The sequence below is a fragment of the Pristiophorus japonicus genome, chromosome 8, assembly GCF_044704955.1.
Source record: "Pristiophorus japonicus isolate sPriJap1 chromosome 8, sPriJap1.hap1, whole genome shotgun sequence".
NCBI classification, from domain to species: domain Eukaryota; kingdom Metazoa; phylum Chordata; class Chondrichthyes; family Pristiophoridae; genus Pristiophorus; species Pristiophorus japonicus.
The window spans coordinates 226,067,323-226,090,841 of record NC_091984.1 but is presented as its reverse complement, the minus strand read 5'-3'; the positions used below and the strand labels follow the sequence as shown (position 1 = coordinate 226,090,841).

At 47.1% G+C, this 23,519-nt stretch overlaps 1 protein-coding gene across 7 annotated transcripts in view; it reads right to left on the bottom strand.

Moving 5' to 3' along the window:
* Positions 1-16,584: 16,584 nt before the first annotated feature.
* Positions 16,585-23,519, bottom strand: part of LOC139269044 (unconventional myosin-XVIIIb-like) — a 452,517-nt gene continuing 445,582 nt past the window's right edge. For all 7 annotated transcript variants that reach the window (XM_070888021.1, XM_070888023.1, XM_070888024.1 and 4 more), the window contains one exon: positions 16,585-16,864. The gene's annotated coding sequence lies outside the window, so the exon portion shown is untranslated. The remainder of the gene's footprint in view (positions 16,865-23,519) is intronic.

The following is a 23,519-nucleotide window of genomic DNA, read 5'->3' as shown; positions in this document are numbered from 1 at the left end:
ACGGTACACACTACAGCCACGGAGCGCCGGTGGTGGAGGGAGTGAATGTTGAAGGTGGTGGATGGGGAGCCAATCAAGCGGGCTGATTTGTCCTGGATGGTATAGAGCTTCTTGAGTGTTATTGGAGCTGCAACTCATCCAGGCAAGTGGAGAGTGTTCCATCACACTCCTGACTTGTGCCTTGTAGATGGTGAATAGGCTTTGGAGAGTCAGGAGGTGAGACACTCGCTGCAGATCACCCAGCCTCTGACCTGCTCTCCGTTGACTTCAATTGGGTGCAATTTTGGGGCGTGGTGTAAAACCAGCGTTACTCCCAAACCCGTCAGTCTCCCGATGGGAGGCTCGGTTAAAATGGCCTCCTTTTTCCGTTTGAAGGATTGCACCAGCTTGCCCCTCAGAGGGCTATTAAATGCTGAATCAGCAGGAACAGTGCTATTGCCTGGCTGATAAGGTAATGTTAATTAAACATCATCTACTGTCAAAAATATCAACGTGTCAGTTCCCCTTGTTGCTTCTTCTCTGCAACAAAACTCTTGCATGTCTCACTGGATACCAGTGCATTACTGAGCGTGCTCTGGCAGCTCCCATCTGGTGATTGCTCCGTAGAGGAGGTAATTAGGGGTAATTTAGCATGTGGTGATAGTGAAGTGATCAGCATCAATCTCTGACATCAACGCAAAGGGCAGGAGATGCCTTGAACCAACTCCGTGGAGTGCTCCATGCGGTTTTTATTTAAGACTTGTGAGGCTATATTTCTCAAGGCTGTCTATCATCATAATTGGGTTGCTGACTTGAGATCCAGCATTCGGACTGACAAGCTTTTCAACTGATGTGCTGCAGCTGCTCGGGGCTGCCGTCAATCTGGCCGGGGTCAGACATCCCGAGGCTCGGTGGACAAAACTTCCCTTGTCCACGACTGCAATTCCTGCTCCATTGTCGGCCAAAATCCCAAGCCCAGTTCAGGTGCAGCCTCAGCTGAAGCTTCGTACACCGCAGTTCCTGGTTCGCTGAGTTCGTTAGCCGCTGCCCTTTCGGCATCACCGTGCAGCAACCACTACTCACCCACTGCGGGCCGACATAATGCTAACACAGAGCTATTTTCTTGTTGAGAGAGCATTGCCGAGTGAGCTGGCAAGAAAGTTTGATCGAAGACTTCTACTCCTGGAATTTGATGAGAGTGGGGATTCAACGACCAACAACACTTGCCTTTATATAGCGCACGAGCAGACACGAGACTCCCAAAGCAAGCGCTCTACTTGGAACTCCTTCACGGCAAGCGAGCCAAAGGCAGGAAGAGGAAACGTTACAGGGACATCGTCAAAGCCTCCCTGATAAAGTGCAACATCCCTACTGACACCTGGGAGTCCCTGGCCAAAGACCGCCCTAAGTGGAGGAAGTGCATCCGGGAGGGCGCTGAACACCTCGAGTCTCATCGCCGAGAGTTTGCAGAAATCAAGCGCAGGCAGCGGAAAGAGCGTGCGGCAAACCAGTCCCACCCACCCCTTCTCTCAACGGCTATCTATCCCATCTGTGACAGGGACTGTGGTTCTCGTATTGGACTGTTCAGCCTAAGGACTCATTTTAAGAGTGGAAGCAAGTCTTCCTCGATTCCGAGGGACTGCCTATGATGATTATATAACGTCTATGTACTAAAGGGTGACACAGTTGATAGTGAAGATGCACACGCTCTGCGTGATGCATTGTGTTGATCACTGTTGATTGTATTGACTGTGTCCTTGAACTTCAAAAGGCCTTCGTTCCTTTGTGAAGAGGAGGAAATCACATTAGCAATACATTACTTCATGGTCATAATCACAACAGCAATTTATGTTTATTAACATGCAATTATTGTATCAAATAAGTGAAAAAAATCTTTGTTGCGTGGTTTTACTTTTCTATTCATTGGGGTCCAGTACAATGATTTTGAAATATGTTCTGCAGCAAGAAATGTTGAAGGAACACATTTCGCTAGATTTCATTCTTCGAAGTACTCAGCTCTGAGATTCGTTATCTTCTCCATCTTTCCTTCTTCTCGAGCCTGCTCCACCATTTAATAAGATCATGGCTGATCTGATCATGGACTCGGCTCCACTTCTCTGCCATCTCCCCATAACCCTTTATTCTCTTATCACTCAAAATTCTGTCTATCTCCGTCTTAAATATATTCAATGACCCAGCTTCCACAGCTCTCTGAGGCAGAGAATTCCCTAGATTTACAACCCTCTGAGAGAAGAAATTCCTCCTCATCTCAGTTTTAAATGGGCGGCCCCTTATTCTGAGACTATGTCCCCTAGTTTTAGTTTCCCTTATGAGTTGGAATATCCTCTCTGCATCCACCTTGTCGAGCCCCTTCATTATCTTATATGTTTCGATAAGATCGCCTCTCAGTCTTCTGAACTCCAATGTGTAGAGGCCCAACCTACTCAACCTATCTTCATAAGTCAACCCCCTCATCTCCAGAATCAACCTAGTGAACCTTCTCTGAACAGCTTCCACTGTAAGTATATTCTTCCTTAAATACAGACACCAAAACCTTATGCAGTATTCCAGGTGTGACCTCACCAATACCCTGTACAGTTGTAGCAGGACTTCTCTGCTTTTATACTCTATCCCTCTTGCAATAAAGGCCAACATTCCATTTGCCTTCCTGATTACTTGCTGTGCCTGCATACTAATCTTTTGTGCTTCATGCACAAGGACTCCCAGGTCCCTCTGTATTGCAGCGCTTTGCAATTTTTCTCCATTTAAATTATAATTTACTTTTCTACTTTTTCTGCCAAAGTAGATAACTTCGCATTTTCCAACATTATACTCCATCTGCCAAATTTTTGCCCACTCACTTAGCCTGTCTATATCCCTTTGCAGATTTTTTGTGTCCTCCTCACAATTTGTTTTCCCACCCATCTTTGTATCATCAGCAAACTTGGCTACATTACACTCAGTCCCTTCATCCAAATCATTAATATAGATTGCAAATAGTCAAAGCCCCAGCACTGATCCTTGTGGCACCTCACTAGTTACTGTTTGCCAACCGGAAAATGACCCATTTATCACAACTCTCTGTTTTCTGTTAGTTAGCCAATCCTCTATCCATGCTAATATATTACCCCCAACCCCGTGAACTTTTATCTTACAATCTACAAGCTTCACAAACCCAAGCTGGAATTACTATTTAACTCAGTCCTTTTCTCCTACTATTTCAACCTTGATGGTGTCCTGTTCTATAGGACTTGGTGCTTCATCTAGATTCCTTGGTGTAGAAATTGCCCTCTGCCTGAAATGGGGGGCACCGACCGTTTTTTTAAGTTGAAGGAGATACCGGAGAGATTCCGCACTTTGTTTTTTTTCTCTCTCTGTGCCGCGGTGTTCCGGTCAAGTGCGGGGCGGATGTGACCTGGCAGCGGGTCTGCTGCCCGGATCAGTCATCAGCGGCGCGCTGATGATGGCAGCACGTCGCCGATGATGTGGACGTGCCGCATTGCGCTAACGCGCCACAATGTCTCCCCCCTTCAGTTAAAGGGGAGGGCCGCTGCGAGCTCTGCAGCCACTTCAGTGGCAAACACTGAACCACCAGGGAGGGTTTCGGCCAGGCCAGCAGCCAGGGGCATAATTGTCGGCCCGACCTGGCAGTCGGCCGCCAAAACAAAATAACATGGTGGCCGCGGCAGTGCGCCCTCCCTTTTAAGGGCGGCCACGCCGCCATTTCACACAGAGTGTACCGACAGCAAAAGCCAGACGGTAAGGGGTCGGTCCGTGCACGCCGCAGCGGGAAAGCAGGCAGAGCGGTCCCGGACACCGCTCCACAACTGAGGGAAGGCAATTTCTAAAATTGCTGCTCTTCCACGGAGAGTCAGCGGCTATTCCGCGCAGCCCTGTGGCCACCACTTTCCACCGGTCAGAGGCCTTATCGAAAGGGATCATTTCGGGGCCCACTTGACTTTAAAAAAAAAAAAAATTCCATTTGGAAATCATTACCTGAATCAATGGTGGCAGCTCTCAAATCATCTTCTGTCGCTCAAACTGGAGACAACTTCCAACTTCCCTTTGGACTCAGAGAGCTCCTTGAATGGTCCTCTGGTTGTTCTGGCTGGTTGACCTCCAATTTTCTCATTGTAGGCTCTTTTCATTCAGCCTTCGCCTGCCCCTGCGCTCGGTACGGTAGCATTGTATTTATGTTACGAGACAAGTAATCCAGAGGCCTGACTAATGATTTGGAGACATGAGTTCAAATCCCACCATGGCTGGCGATATTAAATTTGGTTAATTAAATAAATCTGGAATAAAAAGCTAGTATAAGTAATGGTGACCATGTTACTACCGGATTGTTGTAAAAACCCTTCCAGCTCACTAATGGCCTTCAGGGAAGGTAATCCGCTGTCCTTATGTGGTTGGCTCTTAACTGCCCTCTGAAATGGCCTAGCAAGCCACTCAGTTGTTTCAAGGAGGCAGCTCACCACCACCTTCTCGAGGGCAATTGGAGATAGACAATAAATGCTGGACGTCCAGTGGTTCTATCCTTGGGAATTGCCTTCAGACTCGAGGGGAAGAATGGCCTACTCCTGCTCCTAATTCTTATGTTCTTCAGCCACCATAAAAGCTCCCCCAAGGCCTCTCTCTTGGTGTCTGGGTTGGGCTCCATGTTATGAACCTTCTCCACAATCAGTTCCACCTACTATTCTGTGACACTGATGCACCTGCATCTTTTACATGGCATCGGGTTTAGCCAAGCTGCCAATACTCACTGTAAACACTCACACACGGTGAACAGGTCTTTGCGCAAGGCATTGCAGAGTGGCAGATCCTTTGCCTGAAGGCACAAGGTAGTGCCTTCAGGCAAAGAAGGAAGAAAGAAAACGAGAGGGACAAATAGGATTCATACAAAATAACAGATGATCAGTAGGGCTCCAGGACAAAGAAGGAGTTCTAATCTACTGTGTTGCGTTAACAGCTGAGTTATCAAATATTGGCTGCACATCAGGGAGATGGGGACAATCCACTATATTAATCTTGGCCGCTCGAGGCTACACTGACAGATCCAGTCTTCACCTTCTTTAAAGGTACTGATAAACAATAGTTAATCCAGCAATGCTTCACAGTTAAAATAACAGACATGGTGCTCCATAGCTTCGACTCCACCCACACAGTATGCTGTATATTAACAGAGTCTTAGACACCCACTGTGTGCTCTCACTGGCAGATAGGATATTATTGGATCAGTCCAGAATGATGTGCCTGTCATCGTACAAATTAAAATTTCATGACAGAAGGAAACGCGGAGGCTGTGTAGTTTTGTATCCATCACGTGAAAGGGTCGGAGAAGCCAACAAATGGTGCGAAAGATTTTAAAAGGACTCTTGGCGTCACTGCATTTGAAAAAGACACAACTTTGATTGCAGTGAAAGTTAGATGAAGCAGCTATCATTGTGATGAACATAGACTGGCTGCTTAAAGAGACACTGAAGCCAAGTTGTGAAGTTAGTCTTTTGGTTTGTAGGCTGTTTTTCAGTCTACTCTGATTCTTCGACCTCGGAACTTATAGTGGGAAAGGACAACATATGGCACAACATTTAGGCTTAATCCAGTGTCCATTTTATTACGCAACAAAAAATGACTAAAACTACAGGACTAGACTTCTGAGAGAAATTGACTGAAGACATACAATCGCCATTCCTGGTTATTGTAGGTTCGTGGTCATTGATTCCGTGACTGGTTGGTCCTTCTTCTGTCCATTATCTGTAGTGCTGTTCCCGTTCCTGTCCTTCTGTCTCTCCTGTCTTTTTGTATTTCGGTGTTTGTATACTTATATTCATAGTATGAATAAGTTTCCCGCTGGGCCGGGGTCCGACTAATGCCTCTGGATTGATGTGGTGATTTGTTTAACTGGCTGTGCTGATGACTTTGAATGGCTACTAATTTGCACATGGAGTCGACAATGAAAAAGATAACTCCTTATCCTTAATGTCCTGTTATCCAAAAATGTGCATTTTGTAGGGTCCTTTGTAGTCCTGGTTTCTTGCAAACTTGTAGTCTCTAGCGTGAACTATTTTACCCCCTGTGGCCAATCAACTCCGGGGCTCCTCTGATAGATAGTATTGATCTCTGCCTGTATGCATAACCAAATTCAGTCCTTGACCACAGAGATTGTTCTTAATGGGTGATGAGTCACCACTTGCCCCAGGCTGGCGCCTTTTCCTCTCCCAGGTAGTCCAAAAGTGTTAACTTTAAAACAGTTTGTTCGTGGTCTCTTCCTGTGCCTTGTTCCAAGAAAATAGGTGTACCCTTACAGTTACAAAAGGGGGAAAAGTGGAAAAGTATTGAATAGCTCGAGTCCAGAGCGGCAGCCAAAGTACACATCTGAATGGACAGGGGAAAAGCTCAGGTCGGGAAATGATTTAGGTTTTGAGGTTGCTACTGACAGCGGCTTCTGAATACCCGACTACAAAGTTTGCTTTTTTTTTAAATGTTGGGTGTATGCAAGTTACTCTCACTTGTAACTAATTTAATTAAAGAAACTGAATTACCTTTCAAGGTTGAAACCTAGGTGACAGATTAATTGGGATCAATAGTTTAGTTATTCTTACAACCTTAATGCCCTTCAAAGTAAGGAACGTTGGCATTGGGAATTTTAGACACACGGAAGGAAACATTTTCAAACCTTGCGCTCCCACAGGGGTCTCACCCACCAGGAACGCATGACCTAAAGTACGGCCGGGAAATCGTGCACAGCACATGCCCTGGTTTCTGACAGTCAATTCAGGTGGGTGAGGTGGACTGTGGGGAGCGTAGGTTCAGAAAATGATTCCCATAGTGCCAGTATTCAGTATTGTCTGCTCACTTACAGTCAGTTAAGTGTTTTCTCCATTTTGCCCCATTGGCGCATCATAATCCCCAGCCTTGGAAAAAGAGTCCTCAGTTGTATTCCTTGGAAGTTAGAAGGTTAAGGGAGAACCTGATTGAAGTTTTCAGGATATTAAGCGGAACCGATAAGATAGAGAGAACATAAGAATTAGGAACAGGAGTAGGCCATCTAGCCCCTCGAGCCTGCTCCGCCTATTCCCACTGATTGGGGAGTCTAGGACTAGAGGCATTGTCTAAAAATTAGAACCAGACCTTTCAGGAATGAAATAAGGAAACACTTCTATACACACAAAGGGTGGTAGAAGTTTAGAACTCTCTTCCGCAATGGCAATTGATGCTAAATTAATTGTTAATTTTAAATCGGAGATTAATAGCTTGTTGTTAACCAAAGGTACTGAGGGATATGGAGTTAGGTCGCAGATCAGCCATAATCTCATTGAATGGCAGAGCCAGCTTGAGGGGCTGAATGGCCTACTCCAGCTCCGATGTACTTGCGTGACCTTTTTTACAGCAAACATCCTGTGCATTCCCTGAATGGGATTGTCCATTTAGTGTGGCACTTTCACCTCTGACTCACAAGGTTCTGGTTCAAGTCCCACTCCAGAGGCCTGAGCACATAATCCAGTCTGACACCCCCAGTGCAGTGCTGAGGGAGCGCTGCACTGTCGGAGGGGCCGACTTTCGGATGAGACATTAAACCGAGGTCCCGCCTGCTCTCTCAGCTGGACAGTGAAGAGGTTGTGGAACGCTCCTACCCTCCAACCTATCCCGTTTGTTCCCTCCTCCCTTTCCCTGCTTCTGTACTTGTCCGTAAACTGTTAAATCTCACATTTTTTCCAGTTCTGATGAAAGGCCATTGACCTGAACCGTTGGTCTGGACGGGCGGGTTGCGTAGGCAGAAGGTCCAGGGTGGTGACACAGTTTCGGTCGGCCTTCCTCGCACGCTGTGAAGTTTAGCGTGCCTCTTTCCTGTGGGTCTTAAAATGCAGCCCGTAATCTGTTTCTCTCTCCACAGATGCTGCCTGACCTGCTGAGTATTTCAAGCATTTCCTGTTTTAATTTTAGCACAACAATATAGCGCCTTTAACGTAGTAAAACGTCCCAAAGTGCTTAAACATGGACAGTGATGTCCCAACCTGCATTCGAAGTCTGCTAACTGAATTCCTCAAGATCTGAACACTCTACTCTTAAAGAGGTATTCAGTCGACCCTTTTACTTTCAAAGCTGGCCAATCTATAGAGCACTAACTGCTTTAGTTGGGATTCTGTGCCACACGGCAGATATCCATTACTCCTTGCTTTTTCAAATATTCTCACTTTCCCCAAAAAGCAAGCTTTGGGATTTCTTTTATTTGCATGTATTCCTTATGATAGGAATGAAGGAATAAAAATAATTGAAGTATGATATATCAAACTGTGAACAGGTGTAATTCAGTTAAATATTTCAGTTTGGTGTGCGCACAAACCATTTGTGTGCTTTATATTACTCTTTGAAACCCAGCCACTGCGGGAAAACAAAAAAGGGAATGCAGTCTGTTTAATATTTAATCGTTTTATACCGAGATGCGCAAGCCATGCCTGTGATGAATTATATATTCAAGACATGCCACCTAGAGAACTATTTGATTCCTCCGTGATTTCTTCAAAATAAACAGCAATGCGAATCCCCAGCACGGCAGGAGCTGCGTGCATATTCAGAAGTGCTCTTGTCTGAAACAATTTACTCGCCACTAATCCCCTGCATGGTAACACCCTGAGCAACTCCGTGCAGAACGAGGCAGCTCGTGTAAATGAATCTGGATGTCAAAGTTTCGTCTCTCGTTAATTAATGGGCGCGTATGATGTGCGCACGTGCCTGAAGAGGCCCCGCAAGTTCCAGGTTTAGGCGTGCAAAGTGCATGCGCCTTAACTCGGCTCTTGCGATCTGTCAACATTTCTTTTGACAGATTCAACGCATCCCCGGGAGAAGGACATTCGCGGGCGGTGATTTGGGCTATTTGCTCAACTCCTGCCCAGCGAATGTCCTTCAAACTCTCACGCCTGGTAAAAGCAGGTGTAGCTTTTACCAGTGTAAGAGTTTTAAAAGATAGAAAAATTAAATGCTATCATTAATTTTTATATTAAAAACCCTGTCCATTAAGGTAAGTTTATTTTTTAAAACACATTAAAAAAAAAATTTTTCTAAAACATTTAATTTTATTCAATTTCAATTAATTTTAAATATGTAAGGTGTTTTTTTTTATTTATGTCTCCTAATCTGAGGAAGGACGTTCTTATTATTGAGGGAGTGCAGCGAAGGTTCACCAGACTGATTCCAGGGATGGCTGAACTGATATATGCAGAGAGACTGGATCGACTGGGCCTGTATTCACTGAAGTTTAGAAGGATGAGAGGGGATCGCATAGAAACATATCAAATTCTGACGGGATTGGACAGGTTAGATGCAGGAAGAATGTTCCCGATGTTGGGGAAGTCCAGAACCAGGGGACACAGTCTAAGGATAAGGGGTAAGCCATTTAGGACTGAGATGAGGGGAAACTTCTTCACTTGTTGATTTCTGGATTCTTTTCCCTCAATCTGGTTCAGTGAAATCACTGAGTCGAATACCGATTGTGCTTTAAACAAAGCAAGCTTTTATTTAAAAAGCAAATCCCGATCGGGGACCTTATCAGACAGAAGGAATGCAACTCTGATAGATCGCACTCACTTCCTACGAACAAAGTGACGTTACATTGTAAAGGGACGACGGTTATACATTTTTGGTAAAAGATAACGATACAATTAGAGTGACATCCTAGTCCAGCCTATCCTCTTTGATCCCTCTTTCCCTTTGTCCACTCATAAGCTGACCTAAGTATGGTCTGATTTTAAACAAAGACCTTCTGTTAATGTTTCAGTTTAATAACATGATCTAATAAGACCTTGAGGTTTTTTGCAAGCTGTGGGGGTTTTTTTCAAGCTGTGTTAGTATTGTAACATTTTGCAGTCTCGAGTCTGAGATTTTCATGGCTATTCCTCCATGAATTCTTTGTTAGCTTATACTGTCCAGATATAATTCCCACGTTCTCAACTTCAATGTCTCTATACATTTTCAAACATTCACACACTCAGAAAGTTGTTAACCTGTGGAATTCCTTACCGCAGACAGTTGTTGATGCCAGTTCATTGGATATATTCAAGAGGGAGTTAGATATGGCCCTTACGGCTAAAGGGATCAAGAGGTATGGAGAGAAAGCAGGAAAGGGGTACTGAGGTGAATGATCAGCCATGATCTTATTGAATGGTGGTGCAGGCTCAAAGGGCCGAATGGCCTGCTCCTGCACCTATTTTCTATGTTTTTATTTGTTGCGTTTCTGTGTTTTTGGGGGTATTCTCATTCATGGTAATGGCAGCTCCGTATAAACGGAACTCACCATTGGTGGTCCAGGCCCACGTGATCCTAATGAGGGGCCTACGCTGATGGGCTATGTGGGCCTCTGCACTGGGCTGCGCATCTAGGCCTCCGACAGAAATTTCTGGGCCAATGTGTTGGTAAGAAATAATGTTTGGGTATTTATATGAAGCCCTGCGGTGGTGAAATTGGCCCAGTAGTGCAAAATGCGCAGTAGCAAATTGGCAGCTCGATTTACCCCCCCCTCCCCCGCCCGATTATCGTTTTCATTGAGTCAATGTGGACGCAAACAGCCATTGTCGGATTTGAACTCACAGATTATTGTTCCGGGTCTCGGGGTTAGTGGTCCCAAACATAACCAGCCAGTGGCTCAGTGGGTAGCACTCTCTCCTCTGAGTCAAAAGGTGGTGGGTTCAAATCCCACTCCAGAGACTTGTACTGAGGGAGCGCTGTTGGAAGTGACGACTTCCATATGAGACGTTAAATCGAGATTCTGTTTGCACTCTCAAGTGGGCGTAAAAGATCCTGTGGTATTATTTCAAAGAGCAGGATAGTTATCCCTGGTGTTCTAGCCAATTATTATCCCTCAATCAACATAACAAAAACAGATTATCTGTTCATTGTTGTTTGTGGGAGCTTGCTGTGCACAGATTGGCTGCCATGATTCCGGCATTGCAACAGTGACTACGCTTCAATAGTACTTCATTGGCTGTCAAGTGCTTTGGGATGTCCTGAGGTCATTAAAGGCGATATACAAATGCAATTCCTTCTTTCTTTTTTATACCTCAGAGTATCCCATTGCTGCAGTGATTGATTGGTCGGTCTCTGGGGAAGTGGTAGAACAAGGAACATTGGCCTCAGCGTCTTACGTTGGGTGGCGGGGAAAAACAGCAAACTCATCGCTGTTTAAAATCAAAAAATGTGAATGATCCGTCTCAGGGCGGGAATGGAGCTTCGGTTTGTCTGGAGGCTAGATGGTTCGGAGCGACGGTCAGCTTGTTTTAAATTAATTTCCATTTCCGCGACAAATTCAGTGCAAACACTGGCATCATTGGCACTGGGGCTAGCTTGAATGGGACACTGCTGGCGGCATTAGGAATCCAATCGGAAAAAAGGTGAGGGTGGGGGCCTTATCCTGCGGTTAAAGCCTCTTGCCTCTCCACATCCGCCTTTAATTCCAATCAAAATGCCAGGAGTTAGTGCCAATATCTCGTGTTATGAGACTGCTAACTTTTCAATAATTAAAATAATGATTGAATATAAATTGTCAGTGAGCAAAGCTCCCGATGGGGTTGAAATTCCTCTCATTATAAATGCATCAATCAAACTACATTCATAAATCGTGTCAATTGCAGATAAGGCCATCTCTGACCACTTCCTTGTATCGCGCTCCACCCACATCCCCTTCCACACCGCCCCAACCCTACTTCCTTCTGTGTCCGCCCGTGGAAAACCTCTCTCCCGACTCTCTTACAACTGCACTTATCAACTCCCTACTGTCCAGCCTTTGGCCCTCATTTCACCATGACATTTCTTCAGCTACTGATCTGCACAAACACACCCTCACCACTACCTTTGATGCCCTAGTCCCTGTTAAAACCATTATTCTCTTTCACCCTGGCCATTCCCCCCGGTTACGGCCCTCAGCTTTGCTCCCTCAAGTCAAGGGGCGCAGACTTGAACGGATGTGGCGGACAACTGGTTTAGCCATTCACCGCCAGATCTGGCTGGACCACAAAAAGCATTTTCAGGTCCTGCTCTCATCTGCCAAAATTGCTCACTATTCCAGAATCATTCTAGAATGTAAAGATAAACTCTGGTTGACCGTCTTTATCAACCCCTCTCCCCAGTCTCCACCCTCACCTCTGACAATTAGTGTGAAGAGCTCATGGACTTCTTTGTCTCTAAGATTGAGACCATCCGTTCGGCCGCCTCTGCCTCTTCCCTTCCTTCCCCTAGCCCACCGGGCCAAACTTCCTCTAAGGAAGCCCCCCCCCTGCCCTATCCCTGACCTTACATCTTTCTCCAGTTGCTCTCCGATCTCCCCTCATGACCTTTCCAAGCTCATCCTGTCTATGAGACCCATTTCCTGCTCCCCTTGTCCCAATTCCCACCAAACTGCTGACCACCCAGCTTCCTTTTCTGGCTCCCTTGTTAGTCGACATTGTGAACAGTTCTCGCTCCTCAGGTACTGTTGCCCACTCCCGCAAATCTGCCGTCATCACCCCTCTCATCAAAAAGACAACCCTCGATCCCTCCGACCTTGCAAACTAGCACCCCATCACCAACCTCCCTTTCCTCGCCAAAGTCCTTGAATGTGATATCGCCTCCCAAATCCGTGCCCATTTTTCCCGCAATTCCATGTTTGAATCCGGTTTCCGTGCCTGCCACAGTACCGAAACTGTGACTGTGACAAAGGCAAACTAACCCTCCTCATCCTTCTGGACCTATCTGAAGCCTTTGACACGGTTGACCACTCTATCCTTCTCCAACGCCTCTCCACCGTTGTCCAGCTGGGTGGGACTGCACTCGCCGGATTCTATTCTTATCTACCTATTTGTAGCCAGAGAATCACCTGCAATGGCTTCTCTTCCCGCTCCCGCATCGTTACCTCTGCTGTCCCCCAAGGATCTATCCTTGCCCCCCCCCCCATATTTCTCATCTATATGCTGCCCCTTGGCGACATCCGAAAACACGGCGTCTGTTTCCACATGTACGCTGTTGACACCCAGCTCTACCTCACTACCACCTCTCTCGACCCCTCCACGGTCTCTAAACTGTCAGACTGCTTGTCCGACATCCAGTACTGAAATTTTCTCCAATTGAATATTGTTTTCGGTCACACAGTGCTTTGTGTTTAAATGATACATTACCTACTAACTGTGACTTGGCACACTTTGCAGTGTGGTTGTAGTGATATTGGGTGACATTACTTTTCATTAAAACCAGAAACCAAGAATTTCTCAACAATTAATGACCTCCAAACAAACTTGCAGCTTTAAAAGTGCAATTTACAACAACAACTTGTATTTATATTGCACCTTCCCTAGCCACTGACTCCATCCCTCTCCCCAACTTCTGTTCGCAACCTTAGTGTCATATTTGACCCTGAAATGAGCTTTCGACCACATATCTGCAGCATAACTAAGACCGCCTATTCCTACCTCCGTAACATCGCCTGTCTCCGCCCTTGCCTCAGCTCATCTGCTGCTGAAGCCCTCATCCATGCCTTTGTTACCTCTAAACTTGACTATTCTAAGACACTCCTGGCTGGCCTCCCACATTCTACCCTACTAAATCTAAAGATGATCCAAAACTCGGCTGCCCGTGTCCTAACTCGCACCAATTCCCGCTCACCCATCACCCCCTGTGCTCGCTGACATACATTGGCTCCCGGTTAAGCAACGCCTCGATTTCAAAATTATCATCCTTGTTTTCAAATCCCTCCATGGCCTCACCCCTCCCTATCTCTGTAATCTCCTCCAGCTCCACAACCCCCCCCCAACCCCCACGATGTCTATACTCCTCTAATTATGCCCTCTTGAGCATCCCTGATTATAATCGCTCAACCATTGGTGGCCATGCCTTCTGTTGCCTAGGCCCTAAGCTCTGGAACTCCCTGCCTAAACCTTTCCACCTCCCTTTCCTTCTTCAAGACGCTCCTTAAAACCTCTTTGACCAAGCTTTTGGTCACCTGTCCTAATTTCTCCTTATGTGGCTCGGTGTAAAATTTTTTGTCTCATAATACTCCTGTGAAGAGCCTTAGGACGTTTCACTACGTTAAAGGTGCTATATAAATACAAGTTGTTGTTGTAAATTGCACTTTTAAAACTGCAAGTTTGTTCGGGGGTCATTAATTATTGAGAAAAACAGTCACTTTCTTGGTTTCTGGTTTTAATGAAAAGTATTTTCACCCAATATCACTACAAACTACACTGCAAAGTGTGTCAAGTAACAGTTAGTAGGTAATGGATCATTTAAACAAAAAACACTGTGGGAATTAGGTGCTAATCTCTAGACAGATGATAATAATTATATACAATGGGCTTGATAGTGTAGTGGTTATGTTACTAGAATAGTCATACAGAAATTGAGAGATCAGATCCCAACATACAAATTGTGAAATGGAATTCAATAAAACTGGTCATTTGTAGGCTGGTACTATGAACTCTGTAAAAACACAATTGTGGCCCGGATTTTAACTCCAGGCGGATTCCCCGCTCAGGCCTGAGTTAAAACTACAGTCAGGTCTCAATAACGTCATCGGGCCACAACCTGCCTATGTATCAGCTGCGGCTCTGTTGGTAGCACCCTTGCCTCTGAGTCAGAAAGTTGTGGGTTCAAGTCCCACTCCGGAGTCTTGAGCACACAAATCTAGGCTGACACTCCAGTGCAGTGTTGAGGGAATGCTGCACTGTCGGAGGTGCTGTCTTTTGCATGACACGTTAAACCAAGGCTCTGTCTGCTCTCTCAGGTGGACATAAAAGATCCCATGGCACTATTTGGAAGAAGAGTAGGGGAGTTATCCCTGGTCTCCTGGTGCCAATATTTATCCCTCAATCAACATAACAAGAACAGATTATCTGGTCATAATCACATTGCTGATTGTGGGAGCTTGCTGTGCACAAATTGGCTGCCATGATCCCCATATTACAGCAGTGACTACACTCCAAAAGTACTTCATTGGCTGTAAAGCACATTGAGATGTCCGGTGACTGTGAAGGATGCTAAATAAGTCTTTCTTTCATTCTTTCTAAAGAAGGACCCGGTTGGCTCCTGGTGTCTGTCCTTACTGCCTGCTCAGGAGAGCAGGTTAAAATTGCAGATGGGCCGATCATGACAGGTAAGAGCCAGGGTGCTTTTAACTGCCTATCCGCCAGCTTTCTACTGGGCGAGTAGGGTTAAAATTGCCCCCTATGTCCTCTGCTTGGTCTGCATCAGACTCCAGTCTCACATTACATGGTTGACTCTTGGGCGGGGATGGGGGGGGGGAGTCATTTTAATCGAACCCACCCGGCGGGAATCTGATGGGACTGGAACATCGTGACTGCAACAGAAAATAAAATCAGGAGGGGTGCAAGAAAGTGGCACTTGATCCATTTCCCACCAGGTGGGCTCGGTTCAAATTGTCCCCTTAATGCCCTCCTCAGGGCAGCTGAGCATAAATGTGGCATTTGCAGCATTGACTGTGTCCTGGAAACAAATGAGGAAAAAAAAATGACTTTGGCTTTAGCTTATTAAATTCTTTCAAACGCTGAAAACCAAAGACTTTGGAGGCTGATTTTCAAAAACGCTGACAGTGTGTGAATGTGTTCCACATACCGACCGTACTCTGTTCTTGCAAGTCAGCCACTCTCCAGAGGCACGAAAGAGGGTGCAGAGAAGATTTACAAGGATGATACCAGAAATGCGAGGGTATACAGATCAGGAAAGGATGAACAGGCTGGGTCTCTTTTCTCCTGAAGAAAGAAGGCTGAGGGGTGACCTAATAGAGGTCTTTAAAATGATGAAAGGTTTTGGTAGAGTGGATACAAAGAGAATGTTTCCACTTGTGGGGAAGAGCATAACTAGAGGCCATCAATATAAGATAGTCACCAAGAAATCCAACAGGGAATTCAGAAGAAAATTCTTTACCCAGAGAGTGGTGAGAATGTGGAACTCGCTGCCACAGGGAGTGGTTGAAGCGAATAGTATTTAAGGGGAGGCTAGACAAGCACACGAGGGAGAAGGGAATAGAGGGTTATGCTGATAGATTTAGATGAGGAAAGACGGGAGGAAGCTCGAGTGGAGCATAAACGCCGGCATGGACTGGTTGGGCCGAATGGCCTGTTCCTGTGCAGTATATCCTGTGTAATCCTGTGTAGTCTGGTTTTATATAATGCAGACCTCCAGCCCTCCTCTTCCCACAGAAAGAGGGATCAGAAATATCGCATTTGAGCTCCTGGAATATATTTACTGCGGACCAATTTAAATTTAGTCTTTCCGTTCGACGCGAGTTGGGTTTTAATCTGAAAAGGCTTTAATGAGGCTGTTTGAAACGTATCTGTGAACACGGTAATTTAGTCTCAATTTGAATCACTTTGGACCCACACTGTGCCTGCAGATCCGTTAAGCACAAAATATATGTCGGTGTGTTACATCAATTTGGGCTTTACTGCCTCTATCACACACAATAAGGCAGAATTAACGTGAGTCAGCACTCCCGACTGTCTTTCCCCAGCAGCAATCAGGGCATTGATTTTAAATAAAGTACACTTGCAATTGGATTTAAATATTTCCTACAAAAGACACGACCATATCATTTTTTTTTAATCACTTTATTGTTTTTCCCCCCCCCCCAAATATTTTCACTTTTTCCAAAAGACAGTACAATCAGAGGGACTGATACTAGCTGTATGTTTTAATTCAGTCACAAGTACTAAGGACCATCACTTTCGTTCACTGCTACAGTCCAGTTCGAATAAACAGGCTTTGCTTACATCCTTCTTGGCTGAGCACTCAAGGTGTCTCTCTTCGGAACGGATTGATTCTCAGTCTGGCTGTGATTCTCTGTCTGGTTTTTCAGTATGCAAATGTTTCAGGCAGTTGTGGAACCAGAAGGCTCAGCTCATAGATTCTGGACAGAGGAAAAACAACATTAGAACCAGTGGTCAGTAAAATGAAAGATAGAAAGACTTGCATTTACCTCGCGCCTTTCACATCCACCGGACGTCTCAAAGCGCTTTACAGCCAATGAAGTACTTTTGGAGTGTAGTCACTGTTGTAATGTGGAAAACGCGGCAGCCAATTTGCGCACAGCAAGCTCCCACACACAACAATGTGATAATGACCAGATAAATTGTTTTTTTGTTATGTTGATTGAGGGATAAATATTGGCCAGGACACCGGGGAGAACTCCCCATGCTCTTCTTCGAAATAGTGCCAAGGGATCTTTTACATCTACCTGAGAGTTTATAAGGTCTCGGTATAATGTCTCATCCGAAAGACGGCACCTCCAAAAGTGCAGCGCTCCCTCAGTACTGCACTGAATGCTACACTCTAACAATGAGATCATTATTCTAGTGTCCAAGGCACATCAGTGACAGCCTTCATATATAAAAGTATCCCTTTGGTGCTCGTCTGCTCATGTCAAGGGACACGGCAGAGACATAGATAGATGAGACACAAGACTTATGTGAAAACAGAACATGCTGGTAAACACTCAGCTTCTGTGGAGAGGGAAACAGAACTAACGTTTCAGCTCGATGACCTTTGGTCAGAACTGGAAGAGGTTAGAGATTTAACAGTTTATAAGAGAGGACAGAGCAATGCTGCCCCCCCCCCCCCCCATTTTGGAGGGGGGGGATGCGATGTCCCTTTAACAGGCTGCACGTCCCATTCAATAAACGTCCCTTTGGAAAAGTCGGTGATCGGCCCACGCATGGGACCTCCGGACAGTCACTGCTGCACAGGACTGAAGGAACATACAGAAGAAATAGGAGCAGGAGTAGGTCATTTGGCCCCTCGAGCCTGCTCTGCCATTCAATAAGATCATGCCTGATCTGATCTTGGCCTCAACTCCACTTCCCTGCCCGCTCCCCATAAACCTTGACTCCTGTTGGTCCAGAGCCAGGGGGGAAAGCAGGGCGGGAGGCAAGAACAAAGGGCTGTGATAGGGTGGAGGGCAGGAGTGATTAAACGACCAAAGGGATGATGGCACAAGGCAAAATGGGGGTTATAATGAGACAATAAAGAAACAAAAACTGGGTCCAGAGGAGGTGTAATTGATAACAGCAGAACCATCGCCAGCACCTTCTGCCGAGAAATTGGGAGGGGTGGTTACGATCCGAAGTTGTTGAACACCGTGTTGTGACTGGAAGGTTGCAAAGTGCCGAATGGACAGATGAGGTGCTGTTCATTGAGATTGCACTGCATCTCATTGGAAGAGTTCAGGAGGCCGAGGAGTGAGCGGTTAGAGTGGCAGTGGGTTCACCTTGCACCCAGCAGTGAGTTCAAACACTTTCGCATTGGATAGAGAACAGGTCGCGTCCAATTCGAAGCTTCACATGCAGCAAGTATCAACCCAATTCCCTGCTGCTGTACTACTGCAACTCGTCCACAGCAAACGAACCAAAGGCGGGCAGAGGAACTGTTACAAGGACACCCTCAAAGCCTCCCTGATAAAGTGCGACATCCCCACTGACACCTGGGCGTCCCTGGCCATAGACCGCCCTCAGTGGAGGAAGTGCATTCGGGAGGGCGCTGAGCTCCTCGAGTATCGTCGCCGAGAGCATGTAGAAATCAAGCGCAGGCAGCGGAAGGAGCGTGCGGCAAACCAGGCTCCCTGCCCACCCTTTCCCTCAACGACTGTCTGTCCCACCTGTGACAGAGACTGTGGTTCTCATATTGGACTGTTCAGCCACCGAAGAACTCATTCTAAGAGTGGAAGCAAGTCTTCCTCGATCCCGAGGGACTGCCTATGATGATGACTACTGCACACACCCTCCGTGCTTTAATAACCTTGCTTGAGTGTGGCGAGTTAGCCCAGAGGATAGCTTCATTCAATGCCTGGAATACTGCGTGCAATTTTGGTTTCCATATTTACGAAAGGATATACTTGCTTTGGAGGCAGTTCAGAGAAGGTGCACTAGGTTGATTTCAGAGATGAGGGGGTTGACTTTTAAGGAAAGGTTGAGCAGGTTGGGCCTCTACTCATTGGAATTCAGAAGAATGAGAGGTGATCTTATCGAAACGTATAAGATTATGAGGGGGCTTGACAAGGTGGATGCAGAGAGGATATTTCCACTGGTGGGGGAGACTAGAACTAGAAGGCATGATCTTAGAATAAGGGGCCGTCCATTTAAAACAGAGATAAGGAGAAATTTCTTCTCTCAGTATGGAATTCGCTGCCTCAGAGAGCTGTGGAAGCTGGGACATTGAATAAATTTAAGACAGAAATAGACAGTTTCTTAAACGATAAGGGGATAAGGGGTTATGGGGAGCGGGCGGGGAAGTGGACCTGAGTCCATGATCGGATCAGCCATGATCTTATTGAAAGGTGGAGCAGGCTCGAGGGGCCGTATGGCTGACTCCTTTTCCTATTTCTTATGTTCTTATGTTCACTGCAAGCTGCAATATTTAGTTTAGAACATCAGCAGTCCTCAGATGAAGGAGGTGCACATCTCATCTGTCTGTATTTGGACCCAGAATACTGAAAGAGCGGCCCGCTAACCCACCCCACCGGCTATTCACCCGTCAGGAACAGAAGACCACCTAGAACAACAAAAGGCTATTTGGCCCAAAAAGCCAGTTCCATCTAATTCCATATGTCATTATTTTATTGTGGATTCCCCCGCCTCCCCCGACAACCTATCTATCATTATGGAGAACTTGTGGGCCGGAATTGCCCCTTTATATAGCCTCGTTAGCGTCTCCGGGGCGGGGGTTGCTAATTGGGTGCAATGGCGTTTTTGCCCCGGGGGGGGGCGGCCTCTGGGGAAATTGCCCCGGAGGTTTTGGAGCGCTGCACCCCACGATTAGCGACTTAGCTGGCACACAACCGGCGATGACATCATCAAAATGCGCGGCGATGCCTCACCACCCTACGCCGACTGCTTAGCGTCCCTGGCTGCCATTTTATTTTGTCGACTGACTCTTCCCTCGTCCTGATAACGGTCACCCTCTCGTCGGCCGCGCCGCCATCGTGCAGCCCGGCGCTCGCGCCCCTGGTAGCCAAGTGGCGGCCACTAACGGAAGGTGAGGGTCGGTGTAGCGCGTCAGCATTACGCGGGTGCCCCATATCGCGCTGGTCTCCTCAGCACGGCGCTGAGCGCAGCGCTACGCTACCGCCCCGAGAGCACCCCGCCAAGGAAGCGGCGTGCCGGAGACAGCATTGTGCTTCCTTTGTGGGGCGCACGGTCCAACTCTGAGTCGGGGGGCGGGACTTCCAGGCTGGACAGAAGATTACTGCCCCAATCAGGGCGAGGGGCAATTATCGCCTCCAGCAAGTGTCTTTCCATACCCACCCTGTAATTACCTTCTCTGGGCCTCTGACCCACATGTCCCTTTAGCCTGAGGGGAAATAATGTTTTGTTTCGAGATTCTAGGCTCGCTCGGGGCTTTTGAGCATTATGCGTGGGTCCCCTTGTCCAATGCTCATTGTCTAAGTTAGATACCTGCCTTACGTCTGTCTTATTTACGTTTTTAAAACCTGAATCAAGTCTTCTGTCAGCCTGCATTTCTGTGAAAATAAGATTAGCTGCTTGAGCCTTTCCGCCCAAGACTTGGAATCATTCTGGTCGCTTTTCCCTAATAACTTTCTAATACTTCTATGTCTCTTTTTACAGCGGGCTGACCTAAATTCTGCAAACCATGCTCCAGAAATGGCCTTACCACTGGTCTGCATAATCAGATTAACTTGATCTGATTTATACTCCAATGCCTCTCAGTCCCTGATTTGCCTTCATCTTTCGTATGGTGGTAGCAAAACAAATCAAATGTCAATAACTAAATCAAATATCCAGGCCAAAGCTTCCGGTGTAACAGCGTGGATATCCTGTAGGCTGCCTGTGAATTCCCTCTGAGGGCAGTGCTCGATGATGTGCCCCAGGGTCTGATTCGGAGCTCCACAGTCACATGATGGGAGGCTTTAATCTTCCACCCATGGAGAAGGTGGCAGCATCGACCGTGACCGGTTCTGAGGCGGTTGATGGTTGTCCACTCTTTGCGAGGAAGGTTTGATCCTTCAGGTTGTACTGTGGGGCCCTCTATAAGGAATCCATTCCGTGTGTCGCAGTTCTTTCAAGCATTTCGCCCTCGGTCATCGAGGCTGAGGGGAGATCGCTGAAGGGCTTCGGTGACGGTCCAAAATGGCCTTCTGGATTTGAGACGGGTTGGTGGTAGGTTGCTCAAGTCGGCCTGGATCAACATGTCTTTGCTGGTGTAGCAGTTGTATTCTCTGGGGACTGGGTATTCGCAGCGTAGGTGTGGTGGTGCGATGTTTGCAAGCACGGGCAGCTGAGGTATTGGTGTCGATAAAAGCGTACCAGTGATAATTCTCACAGTACAATTCAGCTGGACATCAACAGCTTTGACATGCGGACTTGATAGCCATGCCGGAGAGCAGTACTCCGCTGTAGAGTACACCAGGGCGAGTGCTGCCGTATGGAGGGTTTGAGCGTCTGCTCCCCATGTGGATCCGGAGAGTTTCTGGATCAAGTTGACCCTACTCTTTGCCTTATTGATAAACACCTTCACACCGACTAAATCATGCTGACTGCTTCTTACAAAACCTGTGCTCTTCACATTTTAATTTTTTGTATTCCACAGGACGTCCTCATGCATTTTTCTCACAATGGAGGTTCGGCTGCCAGGCTTGTAATTACCAGTACGTGCCTTATTCCTGGCCTTGAACATGTCAGGGTTATCCACCAGCCTTTTAGTTCCACTTGTCTGGGTTAGTTTGAACCCATGTCACAGAAGTGAATGGTGAACGTTAAGACACATATCCCAACCAGTCAGAAGCCCACTGCTCCACACTCAACAGACATACATAAAAATGATAACACAGGAACCGGCCATTCGGCCCAACTAGTCTGTCTCATCCTTTGCCCTCCACGTGAACAAACAGTTCTGATCACCCACCCTGCGCCCATACCACTTCAACCCCTTTTCCATCATTCACCTACCCGATCGAATCTTGAATGTTGATATAGTTTCTGCCTTAAGCACGAACCCTGGAAGGGAAATCCATAGCCTTACAAGTCTCTGCGTGAAGAGGTTTCCCCAGTTCCATGTTCTACATTCCTTACAGTCAATCTTGTATCTATGGCCCTTCATTCTTGATCGTCAACTACCGGAAACTGTCCATTCCTTTCATGTTTCATATTTGTATTCCCTCACACTCGGCCACATCCCTGAGAATTTGCATGATTCCCTCTCTAAAACTTACAGGGGGCAAAATTGCCCCTGGCCACGGTTTGGGGGCCTAACCTTCTGGGGCCGGGACTTTTAGCAGCCGGCCCGGAGATCCCGCCCCCAACGCGGAATTGGGCCTTCCACCCCTCAAAGGAAGCAGAGCTCTGTCTCCGGCACTCCACTTCCTTTGAGGGGCGCTCCCGGGGAAGTAGGGCGGAGCCAAGCCCAGCGCTACGTGGATACTCTAGGTGGCACGCTACAAAGGCCCTCCCCCTTGCATTAACGGGGAAGGCTGCTGCACACTCCTGCATGGCCCTTTGGTGGCTGTCACTGAGCCATCGGGGCAGCGTGGGACCGGGGCCAGCAGCCCCGGCACCCAAGACAGAGCGCCGGGCTGCACGATGGCAGGCCCGGACCATACTTGTGCCGCCATCGTTGAGCCGACCCAAGAGTGTCGGCCAACAAAACAAGATGGCGGCCCAGGGCGCTGCAGGCTTCCCTTTTAAGCAGCGCCCCGGGAGCGGATGTCCGCTAGCTTCACGATCCGCAAAGCTGGCAGTGACATCCGCCCGCCCCTGCCCCGCGGCCCCCGTAGGGTGTTAAGGAGTCAGCGCGGGGCATCATCGCCGGTTGCATGATCCGCCCGGGGCGCTAATCGCGGGATGCGCACTGCCGGGACAACGCACCCCCAACTGCCGGGCAATTTCGCAGGAGGCAGTAGAACTCCCCTCACAAGAATACAACATATAGGAGCGGGTATAGGCCATTTTTCCCCTCGAGCCTGCTCTGCCATTTAATAAGATCATGGCTGATCTGATCATGGACTCAGTTCCACTTCCCTGCCCGTTTCCCATAACCCCTTATCCCCTTATCGCTCAAAAATCTGTCTATCTCCACCGTAAATATATCCATGCCAGCCTCCACAGCTCCCTGGGGCAGAGAATTCCACAGATTTACAACCCTCAGAGAAGAAATTCCTCCTCATCTCCATTTTAAATGGGTGGCCTCTTACTTTCTCTTGGGCAAAAACTGTCTAGCGCCCGGTTAGCACCCCCTGGAGGTGCTAAAGTGGCTATAAAAAAGTGCAATTTTTCCCCCATAGTGTACAGGCCAATATGCACAGAGTACACTAACTGAGATCCTATTAAGGTTTCATTATCTCGCTGCTTTTATATTCTTTCCCTCTGGAGATAAAACCTATAATTCTGCTGTCTTTCTTTTAAAACAGCCCCATCAACCTTTAAAGTCTTGTCAACCTCTAGCTGCAAATTCCCGCTGCACTTCCACAGCACCTTAATCTGTCAGTGAGACTTCATTCAATAAAAAATGCTAAATACGTTAACGTAAATTTGTTGTGCATCGGTTTCCTGTAGGAA